This window comes from Talpa occidentalis, unplaced genomic scaffold (assembly GCF_014898055.3).
Source record: "Talpa occidentalis isolate TD23 unplaced genomic scaffold, MPIMG_talOcc4v2.1 talOcc4.8, whole genome shotgun sequence".
Classification (NCBI taxonomy): Eukaryota; Metazoa; Chordata; class Mammalia; order Eulipotyphla; family Talpidae; genus Talpa; species Talpa occidentalis.
The window spans coordinates 111,547,274-111,568,983 of record NW_023605194.1 but is presented as its reverse complement, the minus strand read 5'-3'; the positions used below and the strand labels follow the sequence as shown (position 1 = coordinate 111,568,983).

Sequence of the window (21,710 nt, the reverse complement as noted above, 5' to 3'; positions counted from 1 at the left end):
CAATTATGTATAAATTAGTAGTTTATTTGTAAAATGCTATGCACAAGTCTATGATTGGAAATAACTGGTTGAAGGAAAAATAAGCTGTTGTACTGTGTTGTTAGCAGCATGCCTCAAAGTCAGGAATCTATCCAACACATATGATTTAATAAACCATGCAACAGAATTTCAATCAGTTACATAACACTCTAAGACAATGCTCTCTTCAGCAGAGCACTGAGTTAGCTGTCCATAGTGTCAACTGCAACCAAATCTAAATTGTGAGGCACAGATCTCAATGGTCACATCCATGTCATTCACATGAACGAAAGCAATGTTTTTTATCAGGATGTTGGGTCAGTGTGGCCAAGAAGAATCCAAAATGCAATGCTGTAATTCAGCTCAGAGGTCAAATCCCAGGAGAGCGAGCCGGGACTATAAGAATTAGACAGGCGCGCCAAGCAGGACAATGTTGAGTGTCAAGGAGTCCTGGAAGAGTGAAGGGGTAGAAGGACACTAGCAATCTAGAAAGGCAGCACGCAGGGTCTAGGAGATCAGATGGCGTGAAGGGCAGAGCACTCTGCCCTGAAAGCCAGTCGCTCCCCCTCTGCTCTATCCCGTGTGCTCTCACAAGACAGTGTCCCTGAGCCTTTGGCACTCACTAGCCCCTAAGAGGTTGGAAAGGCACAAGGGTCCACAGGAAACACCCAATCCAAACATGTGCCCAGCAGCTCAATGAGACCATTAGGCAATAAGTCTGCCATATCAAAGAGCACAAAATCTAGTTGAGGAGAATCAACGAACACACGTCAGTGCAAGGCAACGACTGGGTCAGCGAAGACTTAGTGGGACAATCATCCCTTTGCCCACTTGGCCCTACCACCTGCCACCTGCACAGACTACATCATTAGTGTCTACCCAATTCTACCTAGTCCCTGCTTACACCCATTCAAACTGTCTTAGTGTTGATACCTGCTGAGCCCACTCAACCCCTATCAGTTACTTCTTACATTGTTTCAGGACGAGACACTACACAGCCATCCCCTCTGTGCCTCTCAATTCACCAATCTCTTTGCCAGCCAGTCAGTTGATCTCACTTTCAACTTGCCTCAGGAGGGGGCAAATTGGATAACGCCAAGGATACCTAAGAAAAAGTAGGTTGATGGTTCCACTCTTTTATTTAAAATTACTTATTGTATGACTTCCCTTTGCAAGTTTTACTTGTTTTTATAAAAGTGCTTTCCTCCAGCAAGGAAGTCCATAAAACCTCAGTGTGTGACCCAGCACACAGAATTCTGTGCATTTATTCTTAGAATGGTAAGTCAGAGAGAGTGAAACACAATAGGGAAGTTGGCAAGCTTTCACATTCTTTTAATTTAAAAGTATGGCAATTATAGTTTATTGTGCCAGTGATGAATTTTAAAAAATTTCTTGGAATCACACCTTATAAATGGATTGCTGATGTCAGTTACAAGCTATCTATGCTATGTTATAATAATTTCCAGGAAAAGGACACATTTAAAAGATAGACTTCTAGTGAAACGACATGAACTAAATCAACGGGGAAGCAATTCTAATATTGCCCTCCCCTCTGAAATTCTTAAGCTTTCCCCAACCCACACCAATGCCATCAACCTTACTCCCAGAAAATCTGCCTGAATGTATGGAGTCGCCATTAATTAAAAAAAAGAAGGAGTCTGTGAAAGTGAATTATATATATCAGCATATAAATCAAAATAATGGTCTAACAAAATAGGTAAGCCAAGTTTATTATATCTGGCAGTAGGCTTTAATCACATGATAATGTTATGCTCATCTTAAAAACCCCATCCAATTACATAAAATTGTCAATCTCATCTGAAAAAAATTGGACAACATATTCTTAATGGGCTTTTATATGTGATTAAATGACAAACCCTATTGCTTTTCTTTGTGCATATACTGAGAGCCTACAAGAAAAACAGGAATCAGGAGAAATATACAAGGAATGGAAGGAAATGAAGCATCATGGTTTTCCAGTATCAAGAGTTAAACATATTCAGATCCCCAAACTCGGAGTTGAGTATAAATTCCAGATCACTAGGGTAAAGCTCTTATATAAAGGGATGAGACATAACAAATCACATTCTAGGCACTGATTTAGTTAACCCCCCTTTTCTGCTACATTCATATGTAAATAGTAACAATAACATCCTTATTTAAAAAAAAAAAAAACTCAGAATTTTAATGAGTACATGTTGGAATTCAAATTCCCAGGAAAATAAACATATAACAAAATACAAGGTTATATAATCTAAGACTAGGTTCTTAGACTGTGACTCAGGCTTGCATTACAAAGAGAATAGTACATGAGTATCAGCTGTTAAAATGCTGATCTGTTTAAAAAAACTCTCAGGCTAATGTACAGAATGGGAGAATATATTTGCAAACTATATATCTGTTAAGGCATTACTATCCAAAATACATAAAGAACTCATGGAACGTGATAGCAAAAAAGCAAATAACCCATTTTTAAAATGAGCAAAGACCTTAATAGACATTTTTCCAAAGACATACAAATGACTAATAGATACATAAAAAGTGCTGAACATCACTAATCCTCAGGGTAAAGCAAATCAGAGACACAGTGAGATTTCACCTCACAGCTTTTAGAATGTCTATTAGCAAAAAGACAAGAGATAATGAATGTTGGCCAAGATGTGAAGAAAAGAAAACCCTATACACTGTCAGTGGAAAACAAATAGGCACAGTCATTATGGAAAACAGTATGAAAAAAATTAAAAATTCAACTACTGTATGATCCAGCAACCCCACTCCTGGGTATATATATCTAAGGAAATGAAATCAAAATCACAAAGACATATCTGCATATACATCTTCATTGCAGCATTACTCACAATAGCTAAGATACAGAAACAACTTAAATGTCCTCTGAAGGATGAATATATATATATATATATAGAATATTATTCAGCCATAAAAAAGAAAGAAATCTTGCCATGTGACAAAGTGGATGAATCTAGACAACACTATCTAAGTAAAATAAACCAGAGAAAAATAAATACTGTCTGTCTTTATAAATGAAATTGAAAAGATTTCACTGAGTATGATCCCTTCCAGCTCCATCTATGTTGCTGCAGATTGCATGAGTTTATCTTTTTTGATTGCTGAGTAATATTCCATGGTGTATATGTACCACATCTTCTTGATCTAGTCACCTACTTTTGGGCATTTGGGTTGTTTCCATAGCTTAGCTATTATAAATAGTGCTGCTATAAACATAGGGGTGCAGGTGCCCTTTTGAATGAATGATTCTGTGTCTTCTGGAAAAATACCTAGGAGTGGAATTGCATACATTGTGCAAAAATGAAAATGATGTAAAAAAAATAAAATTAAAAAAAAAGATTTCAAAGAAAGTAGAAATGTAGGGGCCTTGGGTTAGAGGAAGAGTAAAATAGGAAGATGTAGGGCAAAGAACACGACATTTCAATGACAAGAAAAATATGTTCTGAGTATGCAACATAAAGTATGGTGACCATAGTTAAGCATATGGTACTAGTTGAGAGTGGATCTTAAGCATTCTTACCACAAAAGCTAACCACAAAAACTTAACATCTGCACTTGATAAATGGATGTGTTCATAATCTTGATTTTAGCGATCATTTCATAATGCATGCATATAAAAACCATCACAATGTACACTTTAAATACTACAATTTATATGTGTCAATTCTTCCTCCCTACAGTTGAAAAAAAACACTCAGGCTAAAATATGTCTTACCTTTAACCAAGATAGGCAAGCACAACCTCTTGGAAGGGCGGCTGCCAGCATGAGCACATCCGACCAGTAAAAGAGAACAATGCAGTTATAAGTCTTACGGTTTCTTTTAAAAATCCCGATACAGATCCATTATTTTGATCTATTTTAAAATCCATACATTTTTAATAAAATCTTTTTCATAGAAAAAAACATACAGATGAGATAAAATTTTAAGTCTTTTAGCACAGAAAGGGGAGGTCACCATTTCTCTTTCCAGTATTATTTCTGTCATAATCCTCTGAGGTTTCAATTTCCAAGAGATGATTCTGCCTCTTCTCTCTCAAACGATTTTTTTTTCTACCATATTAGGACCATTCATTTATTTCCATTGCCAGAACCTAAATCTCATCATTGCTAATATCCAGATTCTTTATATCTCAATTGCGAGCCCCTCATTTTTCAATATTTTTAATGTGCTTCCTGTCACCAACAATTTTTAGACTTCCCTGAGTTCAATTGATGGTCCAGCTGCTGGATAAAAATCTCTGCGATCTTTAAGGACCGACCCCAGGCAGTTAGAAAGGCTTTACCTGGCAGCCTTCACAGACACAGGCAGCCTCCACACAGCAGGCTTCATGCCCAGCCGACGCACAACAGCTTCAGAAGGGAGTTGCAGTCAAGGACTCAGGCCCCTTGACATCTGCACTTGGTAAAACCATCTCCCCAGTTACTCTGTACACTCCCTGTGCGCTGAATGTGTCTGGAAAAAGAGTCCATGACCATAGTCACCGCTGTCACTGTCCACCCAGGATCTCGATCCTTAACAAGCTCTTCAAACCATGCTCTGGATCCCAGGCCCAGTCACCCTTCCACATGCCTTTGTCTCCTAGCACATGTCTGGAATGTTCTTTTCAATTCTATATTTCTCTGGACAACTCACTTCTTATTTAAATATAAAAATATAAGCAAGCTCCCACTACTATCCATACTTTTAATTCAAATGTGGTTGTATAGCCCATGTCTTTCCATCACTGTGGTGAACTGTACAAGCTCTGGCTAAAACCAATTCTTCCACTTGCATAGTAGATCTCAATCCCTCACGAAGGAAACCAGTTCAGGATTTCTTCTCTCTATGCACAGTTTACCATTCTCAACTGGTTCTTTTTCATCAAGATACAAACATGCTATTAGGTCTCCCATATTAAAAAATATATACTTTCTTCCAAAATCATACCCTTGTCTTTCCCTCCCTGCACTGTAAATGCCTTGATAGATTTACCTGTACTCTTGGCCCTCGAATTATCGTTTCCATCCTTCCTTGAAACTGCTCCAGTCAAACATTTGCCTTCACTATTCTATCAAAACTCCTATTATCTTATCCCTGATGACAGACTTGTTTCATTATGCATAGTCATGCAACTGTGACCTAATAGTTAAATAATCAGCAAAGTTTCCAGTCACTGAATAGTGATGTGCTTTCTAGTTAAGATAGGATGCAAGGATGAGAGGATGCCTCTCATATTCATGCTGACAACAAGTAGTAACTTCTAAGCCCAGAAAAGAATGTGGACTCGTCCAGTCCCTATGGAAAACAATATGGAGGTTTCTCAAAAAATTAAAAATAGACCTAGAATATGATCCAGTAATTCCACTCCTAGGTATCTACCTGAGAAATGCAAAATCACAAATTCAAAAGTATACATGTACTCCAGTGTTTATTGCGGCACTATTTACAATAGCCAAGCTACAGAAAATACCCAAGTGCCCAAGGACTAATGAGTGGATTAGTATTTCCCAGAATAGAATGTGACTCAGCTATAAATATAAACTTTTTCCATTTGCAACAACATGGATAGAACTGGAGGAAATAATGCTATTTGAAATAATTCAGACAAATACTGGGTGATTTTGCTCATGTGCGATATAGAGAAACAAAACAAACACTAGAAATATGACTTCAGAATTGAGGCTTCCAGGGGGGTTGGGAGAAGGGGATGAGAATGAGAACAGAAGAGGGGGGTGCTCAATGGTCCAGGGTAAGCACTGTGGGTACGTTGATGCTGGGGTGTTGTGATAACATACATCTGAGGACATCTGAACTTATCCTCCTAAATCACATACAGTGTTAAAAACAAATGTCACCTCAATTAAAAAAAAGTTAAAAATTTTTTAGTGTAAATGTAAATATATAAATAAATTTAAATAAAATCACAAATGAATGGGAGCAATATTAATCTCAAAAAATTAGGACTCTGATTTCAGTGCGTGAGTGTGTATTGTGTGTGTATACCTTTGATTAATTGAAAGGCAGGCTTCGAATGATGAGCTATCATGTTCAACTTGAGGAATGTTAACTGGATGGAGAAGCTGTATGACTTCTCTTTCCCACAAAGGCATAATATGAATTTGAAGATGGTTTTAATAATGCTGTGCAATGTGTCTGGTTTCCCTTCGATGCAATCTATAGGGAATCACATCTTCCAAGATGGGAACTATCAGTCAGATTTCTACCCAACTTTATTAAAGATTTTTTTTCTTCTAAATATTGGTTCCAAATTCTATTCACCTCTCTATTCCTTCTTTAAAACAAATTGAGTCCTCTTGTTTCAGAAAATAGCTAACCATTTATTATCCAATTTATTACTCCTTTGCTTATGCCCCCATGGTCCTCCACCATGCAGTTTTCACTTTTTAAAAACGATGAGTAAATACCTCCTAATAACAACAATATGTGTGGCAGTCAGCTGGATGTGGTTAGGCCGCAATGCTATTACGGGTAAATTCGCTATTAAGGGGACAAAAGGAGGGGCATAAATGACAGCATGAGACTTCACAGAATGCCAAGGAGGGAGAGTGACAGTGTCAGGAGAACAAAAGTAAAATGTGCTTCCAAATTTAGTCCAGAGGGTCCCATTAAGCGCACCCGCTCAGGCTTGGGTGTTGATGGGTAGAGTAAATATATAGCTTATGTTCTCTGGGGCAGTTTAATCATCTACATCATGTCCCATTATCCCTGAAAGACTGAATGTTGCAATTATCAACATTTCTCAGAATTAGCCCTGGAAAAGGCTCCTTTCTCTGCAGCCAGAATACAGTGGTACCAAGCTCTGAAGCACATGGGAGACTGGAAAAATTCCAGGAGTGAAAGGAAGCCAACCTGGGCTGGCGTGAAGGAGTCCACGCAGTCTCTGCAGCCCCAGGCCAGCAGCCCCGGGCCAGCAGCCCAAGGCCAGCAGCGCAGAAGTGCGGCCAGTTTCTGGAGGCCACCATCCCATGAGGCCAGCAAGGGTGCCTCAGAAGGAATAACCAGGGGGGGCAGGCAGGCCTCTAGGTGCAGAGGACTCAAGTTCCGTCAGCAGCACAGGATGCAAAGCTCAGGAGGCCAGAATGGACAGACCACAGCTACTTGTCACTTGTGAGACAAACTTCTAAAAACAACTGAGCCACGACAGGGGGTATGTTCACAGTGGGGGTGACAAATTGCTCACTGAATATTGAGAAGAGTGATTTTCAGCAATAAATCAATGAAAGACTTCCTCCCTGAGAATGCTCCTGGAAAAAAAAGATGACACTGCATTTATGCATAGGATGGTGAGTACAGTAACAGATGAATGGCACTAATTTGGTAAAATTATTCCTTGGCAGTGTTATAATTGTTAAATTGCTTCCTTTCTGGGTTTTTAAGGTTTATGGGGGAATGGCTATCCACTTTGTTTACCTTTGTAAGTTCAGAAAAGCAAAACTCTTGACTCATACTAGGTACTTCATAACAATTTTGAAAAACTGGATCAGTAAATGAAAGAAGAGCTCACCTGTTAAGTGGCCCGACACATAGTTAAAGGGGGGGCCCTGTTCTCATCTAGTCTGGCCAGCAGTATTTGTCTAAAATCTTTCTCGTGTATTCTGTTAACATGAATCAGTACCAGAACTCAATCAACAGGGCCGGTGACCAGACCTAAAACGCCATTAATCCCCTGACCTGCAACCACCTTAGTCTGAGGCTAAAGAAGGAAATCTGCCCTTACTGCGGTCTCAAAGACAAAGCCCATCCGCTGAGGCTTAAATCAGGGGTTTCACACTCTTATGCCTATGGGGGCCAAGAAAATATTGTAAGTGAGTGACAGAGGCAAATACACATTGTATTTAATGACGGGGGCTGCGCTGGATGGAGAATGCACGTCTTTTCTAAAGGAAACAGACATTGCTCAGTTCCAGTGAATTATTCCCAGATCTTCTGACTGTATTTTTAAACCTGGAAATCTAAAGTTTGCATATATTATCTACTTGATTTTCAATTTGGCTCACTACAGTAATGACAGACAAAACAAACCTGTGGGCCTTTGCCAGCTGTGTGGATTATCAATTCATAATCTTGGTTTTAAACCATAGAGAAAGAAAACAGAAATTGGGAGTGCTGACTGATAAGCACTACTCTGTCACATCCACCAATGATCTATAGGAGGAAGAGGTTTAGAATACAAGTTTATGAGATCAATTTTGGACATAAGCTTGAGATACATCTAGGAACACAATTTTGAAGCACAGAACTATGCTCTGGGCTGGAGTTATAAGTTAGAAACTGAGGGAATTATACTAAGTGAAACAAGTCATAGAGAAAGACAAATGCCATATTATTTCACTCATATGTGGTATATAAAGAAACAATTACAAATGAATGATCTAAGCAAAACAAAAACAAACTCTTAGACCGTAAAAAGAAAACAGTGGTTAACAGAGGAAGGGAAACGAGGGTGGGTAAATCAGATAAAAGGTGTCAGCTATCTGGTGACTGATGGGAACTGGAATCCTGGAGGTGAATATAATGTAGTTTCTATAGATGTTCATTTTAAAGGCTGTGCACCTGAAGCCTAGACAATATTATAACCCAATGCTACATCAGATAGACAGATGAGAGAGAGAGAGAAAGCGAGAGAAAGAGAGAGAAAATCGTGGAAGCCAATGAGTTCTGCCAGGAAGAACTGGTTACCTGGGAAAAAGAGTTCTACTAGAGAAAGTGCAAGAATGAATGGCATGGATCAAAGAGTGAATGGTTGGGGGAATAGTAGAAACAAACAGTGAGAGTAATCGACTCTTCTGAGAAATGGTTATTTATGATGGGAAAGGAAGTGATCAAACGCGATCTGTAAGTCACATGAACTATTAAATTCTCTGCCAATAATCATCTTCCTTATGACACCTTCTAAAATTGACCTTCCCAGAAATGTAGCTCTGGAAGTCTCAGGTTCCAGGACAGACCTTGCCAAGACGGTTGGCCATCCTGAACTTCCTCTGCCCCGCACAACAGCCCTGCTTGGGGCAATGCTTCTCCATGGAATGCTTCTCACACACCTTCTGGATCATAGGATCCTGTTGCTCAAGGAAAGTTAATATGCATGGTGGGATGGTAATGGCTAAAGCGTTACTCTTCTCTGCTAACTTTTGTGTTGTGAAACCAACCCTCTTGGAAATCCCTGTATTTGTCTAAAGTATGCTTCACTGTAACTTTGTACCACTGGATATAATGAGCAATACATAAAAATATACTAAAATAGAAAAGCTTTCATGGTGCACTAATTTTAGGAAATGCTGGGTTAAACAAAGTTAAACAGGTTTCATTACAGCAGGATTTTCAAAGACTAATATTCTAATACGCATCATAAAACTACAGGAGGGAATAAAAAATTCAGCATTTTCTAAAATTACCTGATTATAGAATTTATTTAAAGTGTCATCACATGGGTCAGAAATTCAGGAAAATGTCTTCCTACAGGGCCAATGTTAGTGGAGGCTACCAGGCAATGGAAGCTAGTGATGAGAGCTCTCAATCAGCACCATGTTAATTGCACAAAGTTTCTGCACAGAGCTGCCACATTCTCTTCTGTTCACTCTGCCTTCAACATTCTCCTCACACAATGACATCAATGTGGCAACAATCTCTTCTAATCAAAATGGACCCTTGCTTGAAAGTTTAAGTTTTTTCCCTTTTGATCAGCTCAATTCCAGGGTCTCCGTAATAAAAACTGGGATTGGGGGTGGTGGTGCTTTCATTTCACGGCCCAGTGTGACTACCAATGAGATAAAGCTGATGAATAAACTTGTTGATTGTTGATATTATTTCCCTGCTTCTATTTGTTTTTCTTCTTTTATAGCTTGCAGACTCTGTTGTTATGAGGAAAATCAATAAACAAGCTTTCAAGGAAACTTAAACCCACGGAGAATAAAGGCCCTTTTGCCTTGAAGTTATTCTTTTCTTTTTTTAAGGTAGTAATATCCACTCCACAGCCAGAGTTCATGTTCAAGTCAACAGAAGCCTTGTGTGCTCCTAAGAGGACTCTCTGCTGGGAAAACAAAGCTTCCAAGTATTTTCAGAGGGATATCTTTTGTTACTAGGATAACATCTGTGAGTTGAATTGTTTTGAAAATGGCTTGAAATCAGTCCAGGTTGAGGAAAGAGAACTAACGTAGCCAAGAAAATAAATCATTGGCCACATGTCCAGGGACTATAAAAGAAAGTAGATTTAGCTACAAAAAGCAACCTTTTCATGTGAGTGTAAATGAAAGAGAACCTAATTAATTGGAGCAGAGATCCTCATCTCTGTCCTCTCAAAGAAACAGAGATCAGATCTTTCAGAGTTCTGCTCAGGGTCAAAAGATTTTTGCCATTGCATGCCATAATTAAAGGGGTTAACTGTGGTGCCCACATGTGAGTTACCGATCAGAGCAGCACCATTCAAAAGGATGAGGTGAAAGCAGGTGGTACTTATACTAAACAATTAGTGAGATGGTGAAACGTCCCATAACTTTGCACTGTTCAACATGTTTGCCAGCAGCTGCATATAAACACTGCTGGACACTAGAAATGTGATTAGTATAGCTAGAACACCGAATTCCAATTTTATTTAATTTTAATTAATCAAATTTAAATAACCACATCTCCCGAGCAGTGACCATATTGGATAACATGGTGCTGGAAAGTACAAGTTGAATTTATCAAGCAAGGATCCCCAAACTTTTAACAAGGGCATAGCACAACATGGGTATCCCCATGCCATGTACCCAGACAATTTTAACCCAAGAAAAACTATATTATAAAGTCAGTATGGGGCAGGGGGTGGAAGGAGGGATGAAGTGGTAAAAAAAAGTCCATATCTACTTGGTAAATCAAAGTAAATTTAATCAAGGCATGATGGCCACTGGGTAGAAGCAGGGCCTGACATGCTTTAGTAAGAAAACAGAGTCCTGAGAATTGGTTATTGGGTGAGAATGTAATGTTAGTGTCTGTCTAACAAATTACCCCAAAGTGTAGTTAAATCAATGATGTTTTTGCTCACAAGTCTACAGCTAAGGCAGAGCCCACGGCGTGTTGTGCACTCACATACCTGAGTGGTACTACAGCTGGGAGGCGAGGTCATCTAGAGGCTGTTCACTCCCAGGGTCCCAGAAGCTGTGGGTTCATGGCTAATAGACCATCATCCAGAAGACCTTACAACTAGCTACTCCATGAGGTCTGGACTTTCTCACAATTGGTGACCCGGTTCCAAGGGAAAGTGTTCAGAAAGAGAAATCAAGAGGGTTCTATATCTTCTTTATGACCTAATTTTAGAAGCCACATTGTGTCACTTCTACAGAACTCTGATCATCAAAGAAGACACGAAACCACTCAGGGTAAAGGAAAAGGAAAACGGACCTGAAGTCTTAATGGGAAGTGTCAAGGAGGTTCTGGAAGAGCATATGGGACAGATATATCACTAGAGCCATTTTGCAATATGGTCCATCACTGTTAGATAAAATAATTTAGGCTTCAAGTTTTACAACCTTAGCCAACCCAGACTAACGACAAAAAATAAATGTATTATTTTAAGAAACTAGCAAACTTAAAGTACTAAATAGGGATGGATCCAGTGGCACATGTGATGCAATTGCATCATTATGACTTGCTTATTCATCCTCTGTTTCTTGTCTCTTTCTTGCTTCTGTTTCTCTTTCAAACTGTCTCATCTTCTTCAAATGAAAGAACAAAATGGCAACTCTAAATCAACACCCTGAAAATCTTTGATCCTAAAGGAAGAGACTCTCTTGGCTGCAATTAATTTTGTTTATTAGGTCATATGCCCACCCCTTGTCTAATCACTGGATCTGGAGAAATAAAGATCCATAACCTGCTCCACCATGTGTGTTTGTGTGTGTGTTGGGGGGGAATCATGGCTACTCCTCACCATTTACACTCTTTCCCAAATAAGTCATCCACCTACTTACACAGAGTCAGTCATATTCTATAACAGTTTCCAAAACTCCCCCTCAGGTTGTGACTTCTCTTTTGAACCCAATTCTATCAGTCCATTCTGCAGACATTGGTCACTGGCCACCCTCCATCTCCTTCCTCAATGGGTCTAAATGTGAATCCATCACCTTCCTGCACATCACCCACCAGGCATGTGTATATTGTTGAGTGATAACAATATAAGTGAAGCTCCTGGTTCACTTCCTCACACATAAAAAAGCAAGATCCTATCACTAGTCTTATTTTTCTAATGGTGTCTTTCAATGACCCTCACTAAGTATTATAGTAAGTATTATTCTCTTTTTTATTGATGAGGAAAATATACCAAGAGGGTAAATGTAGAGATAAGCAAATATAAAAGCACTGGTGGGATAGGCAGATTGAGCTGCAAACACACACCATTAGGGTGATGACTATGAAAAAAGGTAAGTTTTGAGACAAATTTTATGAAAGTGAATTTTGCAACTGACCTAACAGAATGAATAGCAACTAATGCACATTAAGCAGCTACTCTGTACCAGTAATTATTTTAATATCAATGTCCACTATTCATATCAACTCCCCACCATTAACAGCCATCATTTTTCTTTCCTGGCTTTGTAACAGAGGTCGGTGTGAGACCTCATAGGTTAAACAGATCATGTTAGGTCTGGCAGCAGCAAAATATGAAGTCATTGATCGGGGGTTTGCTGCAGACTATCTGGACCCCAAGATGTGTCCCTACTCCATTCTGTTGCCTCTTACATGAAGAATAATAAGTTGGGAGAGAAAGGAAAAGAGTAATGATAAATACAAAGTCATCAAGGTAGAAATCAGTAATTCTTAAGCAGGGGTGAGTGGTTATCACCAGGTTGTATGGACTGCAAAACAATACCTGAGTGAGGAATCAGGTGGGATTTGGGATACAACAAAGGAAAAGTCATTTTTAATGTCAGCCTGAGGTGTCTGAATATCTGGAAAAGCCCAAAGGGAACCTGACCTTCTGGGCACTCTGACTTAATCTAAGTCAGTGCGTAGGTAAGCAAACATGGCGGCTGAGACACACACTAGTGTCATGGAAATGGCGGTGACCTTTTTAATGTGGAGCACAAACAGTTTGTTGAAACCAGTAGCATCTCTATTCAAAGAGCTTTATGAACATCTGTGTCATTTAACTCTTTGCAAATTGTGAAGAAAATAGCAGACTCAAGACAGATGCCCCGGTCACATCCCAGGCCTGACCCCTGAGCGGGGGTTAAGTACTGGAGATCAGAGTTCAAGTGAGCTGTGTGCTCCCACAGCAGGTTCAATGTTGACAGCGCCTTGAGCGAACATCTGGCTAATAACATGCCTTCCATTTCCTGCCAGCACTTACTCATCGCACCTGCTCCATGCAAGGAAATGACTTGGGTCAAGGAATTACAGCATGATTTCAAATGTTTGTCTCATCACCTACAGATATAATGAAAAAAATAACAACCACAGTCATGGAGGAAATCTTGGGGAGGTCTTTTACTGGAAATTTGAAAATAGAAATGCAAAAAATAAGAAACATAATGATAATCTGAGGCTTTAACCAGTAATTCTCAAATATATAACAACTTCAGCATGAAAGGAATGATTTCTTTGGCCTCAGTACTAGTTGACTTATCTCACTGTTTACAATTTTTAAAACTCTTACAAACATGAGATATAAATTACATTAGTGTTTTCCTAGGAATAACTGGTTCCAGGAAAGGACATGTTTTCATAATTCTCTTTTCAGGTTTTCTTAAGATTGTTTGGGGCATTAAATGCAGAATTTTCCCAAGGAAGAAAAATGAAAGCAACTCAACCCTTTTCAAAATCATTTAAAAACTGCTTGATCCATGATTAATGATTAGCCAATTACCTCAGTCTGAGTTGTTGACTAAATCTCAAAAAATTAGTCTAAATTGTCCCACTAATGTGAATCTGATTTGACCAGATAATAACTATATTATTTAAAATTACATAACAATAATATTGAACAGTGGTCGATTTTCTTTTAATTTCTAGGGAATAAAAGCATTTGAGAGACTCTTACCTACTGTTTTCAGGACTAAACAATCACATGAATTATAACTCATAAAAAAATGTTCTTCCTATCTGAAAGTTGTTTTGTCAACTGGTGAACAAACATCCACAATGCTCACTGGCATCTATCAAAATGTTCTGAGCATCTTGTAACAAAAGAGCACAGATCATGGAATGTTGAGACATTACTAAGTAAACAGTACACAGATGTGGATGCTGAAAAATTAATAGCACACAATCTTCCGATGGCTATAGAACCAAAAACACTTCTACAAAAACAGAATGAAACAAGTCCAAACACAAATACTCATGCAATCATGGAATAAATGAATCATAAGGTACTGAATCAGATGTGCAGAGCTCTGGCATCAGGTGTAATTCCTGAGAAATGACTCAGTCTCTCACATAGTTCTTCATGCCATCTCCTTGGCAGAGAGAATACTGGAATTAAAACTCACTTACAACATGGGACCAGAAAGCAGCTTTAAAACTACTTTCAAGATATGCCATGATGTTTGAAATCTTCCTCGTCACACCTCAAACGCATAGTTCTTAAACTTAGCATAAATACTGATTGCTCATATAAGATGTTCTAATAAACTACCATATTTTTGTTGTTATAAGTTAAAGCCACAGGAACCCTAGGAGGTTGCTGCTGACATCTAGTGGCACAATTTTTTAAATGCTAAAGGCATTAAAAATAAATACCTAGAGAGACAGAGCACAGACATGCATGGAAGTCTAGCAGACACCCCATGTCACAAGTTATTGCCCTCTGCACACACCATTCTGCCTCCAGCAACTTGTTTCCCCTTCCAAAGTCATGTGAGTACTGCAAGGCTGAAGAAATGAACATTGACACATTTGCTAAAGCCTGATAGGCACCAATTCCCTCAAAGCCTGTCTATCAAACATCTATCAAAAATTAATCCTCTAGGGCCTCCCTGGTGGTGCAAGGGGTTAAGCACAGCACTATGAAGCTGTCTGCAGCCTCTACAGCATGAGTTCAATTCCCAGATGGTCAGAGAGCGACCCACATGGCGCAGAAGAACTCTCCTGCCTCACCTGCTGCTCCCCTTAGCAGTGTATTTCAGGCAATCTATCTGTTCTGCTCCCCACCTCTGTCTCTGGTGAATCCTCTCACAACCCATACCTCTGGCCTGTACCCTAGTTCTTGTATGCACAAATAAATAAATCTTTAAAAAAAATTAGTCTTCTACTGGGAATTGCCAATTCCTGGGAATCCCAATTCCCAAAGGCCTTGCCCCACTCCCAATAGACTTAATTTGACCTCAACTTCCAAAACAACCATACCCTTCCCAACGTCCACATCTAGCATGCAGGCACTCTAGGGTCCCAGCCTAAACATATGCTGCTGTAGAGTCGGGGATGTTTCTTCCAGACCACACATCCACAGATATGCACACATATTCAAAATGGCCCCAAAATTCTTAGACATAATATTCAACAGCTCTTGAAAACTCAAAAATAGCTATCAGGGATACTAACAAGCATGGCCTTACAAACTATCTACATAAATGATGATGTACAAAAGAACATGGAAGAAATTAAAACTGATGTGGAAAATTTAAAGAAGCGTGGAGGCAACTTCCACAAGTATGAAAGGGGGTGTATTTTGTAGCCTCTATCAGTTACAAAATACATATCTATATAAGGTGTGTGTGTGTGTGTGTGTGTGTGTGTGTGTGTGTGTGTGTGTAGAACAAGTAAAAAACTCTTAAGTTCTGGCTGTACTCCAACACTAGCCAGAGAACTTATGAATTTAGTAGGTAAATAGATAAACATTGAATTGCTAAATGAATAAATGTATAAGGTGGCAAATTACAATATAAGTTTCTTCTCTTCTATTGACTGTGATGTAAGATATGCAATAGTGTCCTCATAAGGCAGCATTTTCTCTTAGGTAACAGGACCTTTGTTGGGTAGCTCAGGTTAGATTTTCCTTCCGTCACATGCAAAGTGGCACCAAGCCAATGGGTGATTAAACTAGGCAAGTGTCCCTTGGGAAAGAGTGTGTTTCGAAAGCTGAAAATGTTTCACTTTACAATTAGTATATTTGAATTTCAATTCTATTCTCATTGAAAAGACGTGATAACAGGAGAGTAGGTAGTCAAGGGAGTGTTAATTAATACAAAGCATAGCTAAATTATCATTTTCATAGTAACAAAAGAATCTTCTAGTCTTTTAAATATCCCTTCAATGGAAATCCTAGAGCTGCAAGGTGCTCATTCATGCAAACTTTCTTTGCTTCATTCATAAGTGGGAGTAAAAGTGAATGACAGAAGGAAAGGATTGCTTTTGAAACCATGTTAAAGGAAAAAATCCCAAGTCTGTGTGTGCACCTTTCTACATAATGAAATAAAATTACATATAAGTATATATGTGTGTTATATAACTTACATGTATGTATGTAGGTAGGTAGGTAAGTATATATATACAAATACATACAGCAAACGAGAACTATTAGGGAACCAATATGCAAATCAGTGACAATATGACAGACACTGCAACTAGGTGATTTTACTAAATGAAATGTGTTAAGGAAGAAAAATAGTTTACGATGAGGAACTCAGAAGTGTTCTCAAAGAGAACTTTTACGGTTATATAGGTTTTGGAATAAGAAAGGAATAAGACCAGGCATTCAGAGTGGAATTGTCAACATAAGGGAAGACAAGAATATTTAGGGTGTAGAGTGGAATAAGAGAGAAACAAATAAGGTAAGGAATATAAGCAGAGAATTAACAGAAGAACATGAACTAGGAGGAGCCAATTCTAGGCAATTTCATGGTTTATTAGTCTTGGGAACATCTTAAAAATGTTTAAAAGATGGAATAGCTCACAGAATGTAATACTCAGAGAGTGAAGGATACCATGAACTTTTTGCAAATGACAAAAATCTAAAGAGGCAATTTCTTTAAAATGATCATACTTGAGCTTTCACATGTAAAGTCCTCTTTAGGAATTACTTTTAACCACTTCTCTCTGAAAATGTTCATTGATTTATTCTGTCTCACAGTGTGAGTAGTCTTTGGTAGCAGCCTTTGCCTGATCTTACAGCTATTTCTTCAAAGTTCTGCAATATAACAGAGTTGAAGCCCATTTTGGGTATTGTGACCATTACATCACAATTTTCATCACACCCCAACAGAAGTATTTTTTAAGCAATGTCATTTATGTCTCATGGGTTCATTTTTGCTATTCTGCCATGCCTTTCTAAATCACTCCCCCACTACACACACACACACACCCCTTGTGACTTCTTGTCCCTTTCCTTTTCTGCCTGCTTAACCTCAGACCCCTCGGAATGTCCAGCACATTTTGAAAGTGTTTTATTTTGTCCAATTGCCTGTTCTATTAATGTTCAAAATCTGATGATTTTTTTCATTCTGACTGGTTTTGTCGAGCAGATTTATTTCTAACTAACTTAAATCCATAGCTATTATCTTATTAACCAACCTCCAGATTTGATGCTTCCCTTTTTACTTCCCATTGTTACTTCACAGTAGGTATTTAACAAATACTACAAAATATAATTAATGGCAAACTCTTAAAGTACAAGAATAAGAATATTTTTATCCTTTAAAAATCCCAACATGTATTATACCTACAAAATTTCCTATAGCCAATGATAATAAACAACAATAAAACAAATCTCCAAACAGTATATTTATATCTCTTAGTGCTCTTGAACATCAGTAACACCATAAACTAAGCTTATGACACAGTTTATCTTCAATTCCCAAAACAGTGTTTATACTAAGTCTACATTTCAACCCAGATTATATTGAAAAATTGCTGAATTCTTAATATCCTCTTTTAATTTTCTTCAGAAAAAGTTAAATATATCTAAGAATAAAACTTAACATTCCTATATAATAAAAATAAATTACAGACATAAAGTTTTCTTAATTGAAACTCAGTCAATTTCCAGGACATATAAACCTATATAAAATAAAATGGAACAGAATATCTGTCTCTATTTTTAAATATATTCTTCCTAGGTATACAGAATATTATGACCTGACAAGTTGAAGTTGTCTCTCTCTTTGAATGACAAAATTATGAATATTGTGACTAATAGAAAGAAATAGCGTCACATAATAAAGTGCTATATGAGGAGCTATTTAAATACCCCTAAAAAGATTCAGATGTAGAACTGTCAGGTATCTGCATGCACAAAAGAGCCTGTTCATCCAATAGATTGCTTGGGGAGCTCCATTACCAAAGCAAGTCCTACATAAATGAGCACGTTAGTCACTATGTGCCACTGAGAAAAGCTGAACAGTTCCTTTTGTCTAAAAATAACACCTTCACCACTGCATCTTACAATGAAATGTAAATGTATATATCCCAGCTGAGATAATAGGTACAGAACATCACTATACTCGAGCTCTTTGTATGTTACTAGCAGGATTTTTTTTTTTATAAGATTGCAAACATCCTTACTGCAAAAAATCCAGAGATCAACTAGGGAGATGACGCCATGAATGCCATTTTTCCCAATCCAGTTACTCCCTCACAGCCCACCAAGTCCACACAAAGGCACACATCCCACATCCCAGATAATAATCTTTCAGGGAGTTTATCACACCTCTGAAACAAGAAAAACGTCACAGGAAAGCATCCTAGGTAGCCTTTATTTTTTATACTTCATTTTTATTCTAAGGGATACTTGACCTTCTTTATTGGCTCCATCTCATTCAGAGAGTTTCTTTCTCTTTTTACTGTGTCACCATCCATAGATATCCTCTCAACACTTTTCTACCACTTACCCCCGATGCCTATATCATATCACATAGCTCAGTTTCCACCTCTTCCATAGAGTGTCATTCTCACTATAATGTTTTCCTTTGGGGAGTCAGTTAATAGTTCCATGCAAATGGCAACTTTCAAATAATGTCATTAAAAAATGTTTTGTTGGGCCTCCCCTGGTGGCGCAGGCAGTTGAGTGTCGTGCTGTGAGGCTGCCCACAGCCTCTGCAGCCCCGGTTTGATCCCAGCCAGCCGGCGAGGGTCCCACATGGCACAGCAGACCTCTCCTGTCTCACCCACTGCTCCCCTCAGCAGTGTATTTCGTCAGTCTGCCTGTTCTGTTCCCCGCTCTGTCTCTGGTGAATCCTCTCATCCTCCTGCGCATCTGGCCTGTACCCCAGTTCTCATATAAATAAATAAATAAATAAATCTTTTAAAAAATGATTTGTTGTTTAATGTGTTAGTACAGATATAACTTGAACAGAGTGCCTATAATTCAAAATCCCCTGTAGGGGAAAGAAGCTATTTTTCTCAAAGGGTGTACCCCTCCTTTTGAACAGTTAACTGACAGCCAAAAAATAAGTAGAAACACTCAAATTTGTAAATCCACCAAATATTTTTGCTCAACTGCACATTAAAGTTCAGAAACAAGTTTTCTGCCTAAGTCCATTAAATTTAAATGCTACCTTTGTTTTAGAACCATTTGTTGTTAGGAATTCAACAATTTTTCAAAAATAAAGCAGAACCAGTTTCAATTCATACACAGCCTAATATACATTTTACTACATCTATTTTGTGTGTTCATAAACATACAGTGACATCATATGATCAAATATATTTAAGTGGATAGTATTGATAAATGAGTCTGGCTCATCATAATTCCAAACTTTCAGAAACTTTTCTATTAAAAAGCTCTTTTGAGGCAGTAGTTTTATTCATAAAGTATACATGTATGATATATCTGCATCTTTACTCACACTGCTTACAAGTATATGTGATTAGAATATTCGCATGAGTGTTCTTAGTCTTAGGCCAATACATATAAGTCGATCACATAGCAGTTTGAGAATTTAGTAAGTAAATAAGCAATCTCTCAAGCATCATCAGGCCTGCTATTCAAAACAGTATGATATAATTTAATTTTCCCAAAAAAAAATGTGCTTTTTTGTGAAGGTATCTTCATACAACTTGATGAAGTTCTCTAAGATTTGTATTGAATTTATTTGCATATTCAAAAAATAATATGCAAAGCTGTCTGACTAATGCTTAAATGAAAGTAAAATCTCATTTTGGTACCCAGGCGAGAATCTAATTCTCTTATTGTCTATCATTTGTAAATCTGATTCACTAATTGGAATTATTTCCAAGCAAAGAGAATATAATCTTCCAGTCAAGATCCTATTCACATATTAACATAAATGAAAAAGTAGAATGTCAGAAAATCAACCATTAACCACAATTTTCAGATAAGCCTATGCACATTCAGAATGTAGTGTTCACAGTGATCACCACAGGTCATTCGTTCTACTTTCCAGATACCAATGTACTTACTTTTGATGGGTTATTCAGCAGCTGAAACCAATGATCACAGAAAATCAACAAGTTTAATGTGTCAGAGTTAAACAGCCTAAAACAAAATTAGTTTAAAATAAACATTACCTTGGTCTGATTTTTCATAAAAGACAGCAGATGTTCTGCCAGGTAACACCATTTCTTTGGGTTCTGTAGGCAAAGAGAAAAGAGATTAGCAAAAACAACCTTCCTTTTTACCCTCTAAATGCTTTTTAGAGAAGATTCATTAGCAACAAAGGTCAGAGAAGAAAGTCATTTAACAAATATTCAGCTCCATTCAGCAGCTGCCTTGGGAACCACTTGCTTTAAAGGCCAAATAATTCCCCCAAAGTTCCCCCTCTCCCCTGCAGCTGAGAACAGGGAGACTGTGGCAGGTCCCCAGCCCTTCTTTTTTTTTTTTTTTTGCTTCTTTCTCTTTTCTCACATGGGAAGAAGACTACCACTTGAGCAAGGAAAAGCATATTAGCTTCCGTCATTTCAAAAAATAAGAAGTAAGCCATGTTGGACTGAACATTTACTTGGAATACAACTGACTGAAACGGAATTTGCAATTATCTAAACTACTTTCTGCCCTCCCCCAGTGAGTAAGGATTTTAAAATATTCATGAAAGTTTGGGTGTTCTTCTATTCTGTCTGTCCACAAAAGTGATAAAGTGAGATATTGTGGGATGACTCTGTAAATAATTGTAAAATGTCCTCCTTATGAGATGCAATTTCAAAGCTTTTCTATGCCGCAGCGAGGAGGAAAGTATTTTATAGAAGTCAAAAGTTATGAAAATATATCTTATTCCCTCCCTTAGCATATTACAATTTTGAAGAGTATCCCATAAAAGATTTTATTGCATCATTATCTGAATGTTCAGACTGGAATACAAGAAATTCGAATCTGAGCAAGAGCTTTCCAGAAAGGACTGTCAGAGAGACAGGGAAGAATTTTAAATTAACCCATTGGAAGAGATCTTGGACTGAACATATGTTAATGGTTAAATGCAACATTGATCAATTGATGAATCACAGATACTATAAGAATGTGACCACATCTTACTGGCTGTGTGAACTTGAGTAAGTAAATTAAAATCTGTAAGACTTCACTTTTCATCTTTAATATGTGAATAATAATTCTCCCTACTCCATAGAGCTATGATAAATAGATGAGATGAATACATAGAAAGGACACAGAACTAATGATTGTTAGCTGATATAATTATTAATATTATTATTACTATTATTGGGATTCTCCCTTTATAAAAAATCTTGCTACCCCAATGAAAATCATTGCTCTAAATCACCATATGGTATGATTTAATCATA

General features: G+C 37.9%; 1 protein-coding gene across 6 annotated transcripts in view; it reads right to left on the bottom strand.

Moving 5' to 3' along the window:
• The window catches only part of INPP4B (inositol polyphosphate-4-phosphatase type II B), a 543,252-nt gene that overhangs the window by 441,121 nt on the left and 80,421 nt on the right, over positions 1-21,710 (bottom strand). For 3 of the 6 annotated variants that reach the window (XM_054690016.1, XM_054690014.1, XM_054690018.1), the window contains exon 1: positions 11,119-11,335. The gene's annotated coding sequence lies outside the window, so the exon portion shown is untranslated. Of the gene's footprint in view, positions 1-11,118; positions 11,336-20,486; positions 20,550-21,710 lie in introns of those variants that run through there. The other 3 variants (XM_037496392.2, XM_037496393.2, XM_054690015.1) reach the window with 2 other exon arrangements.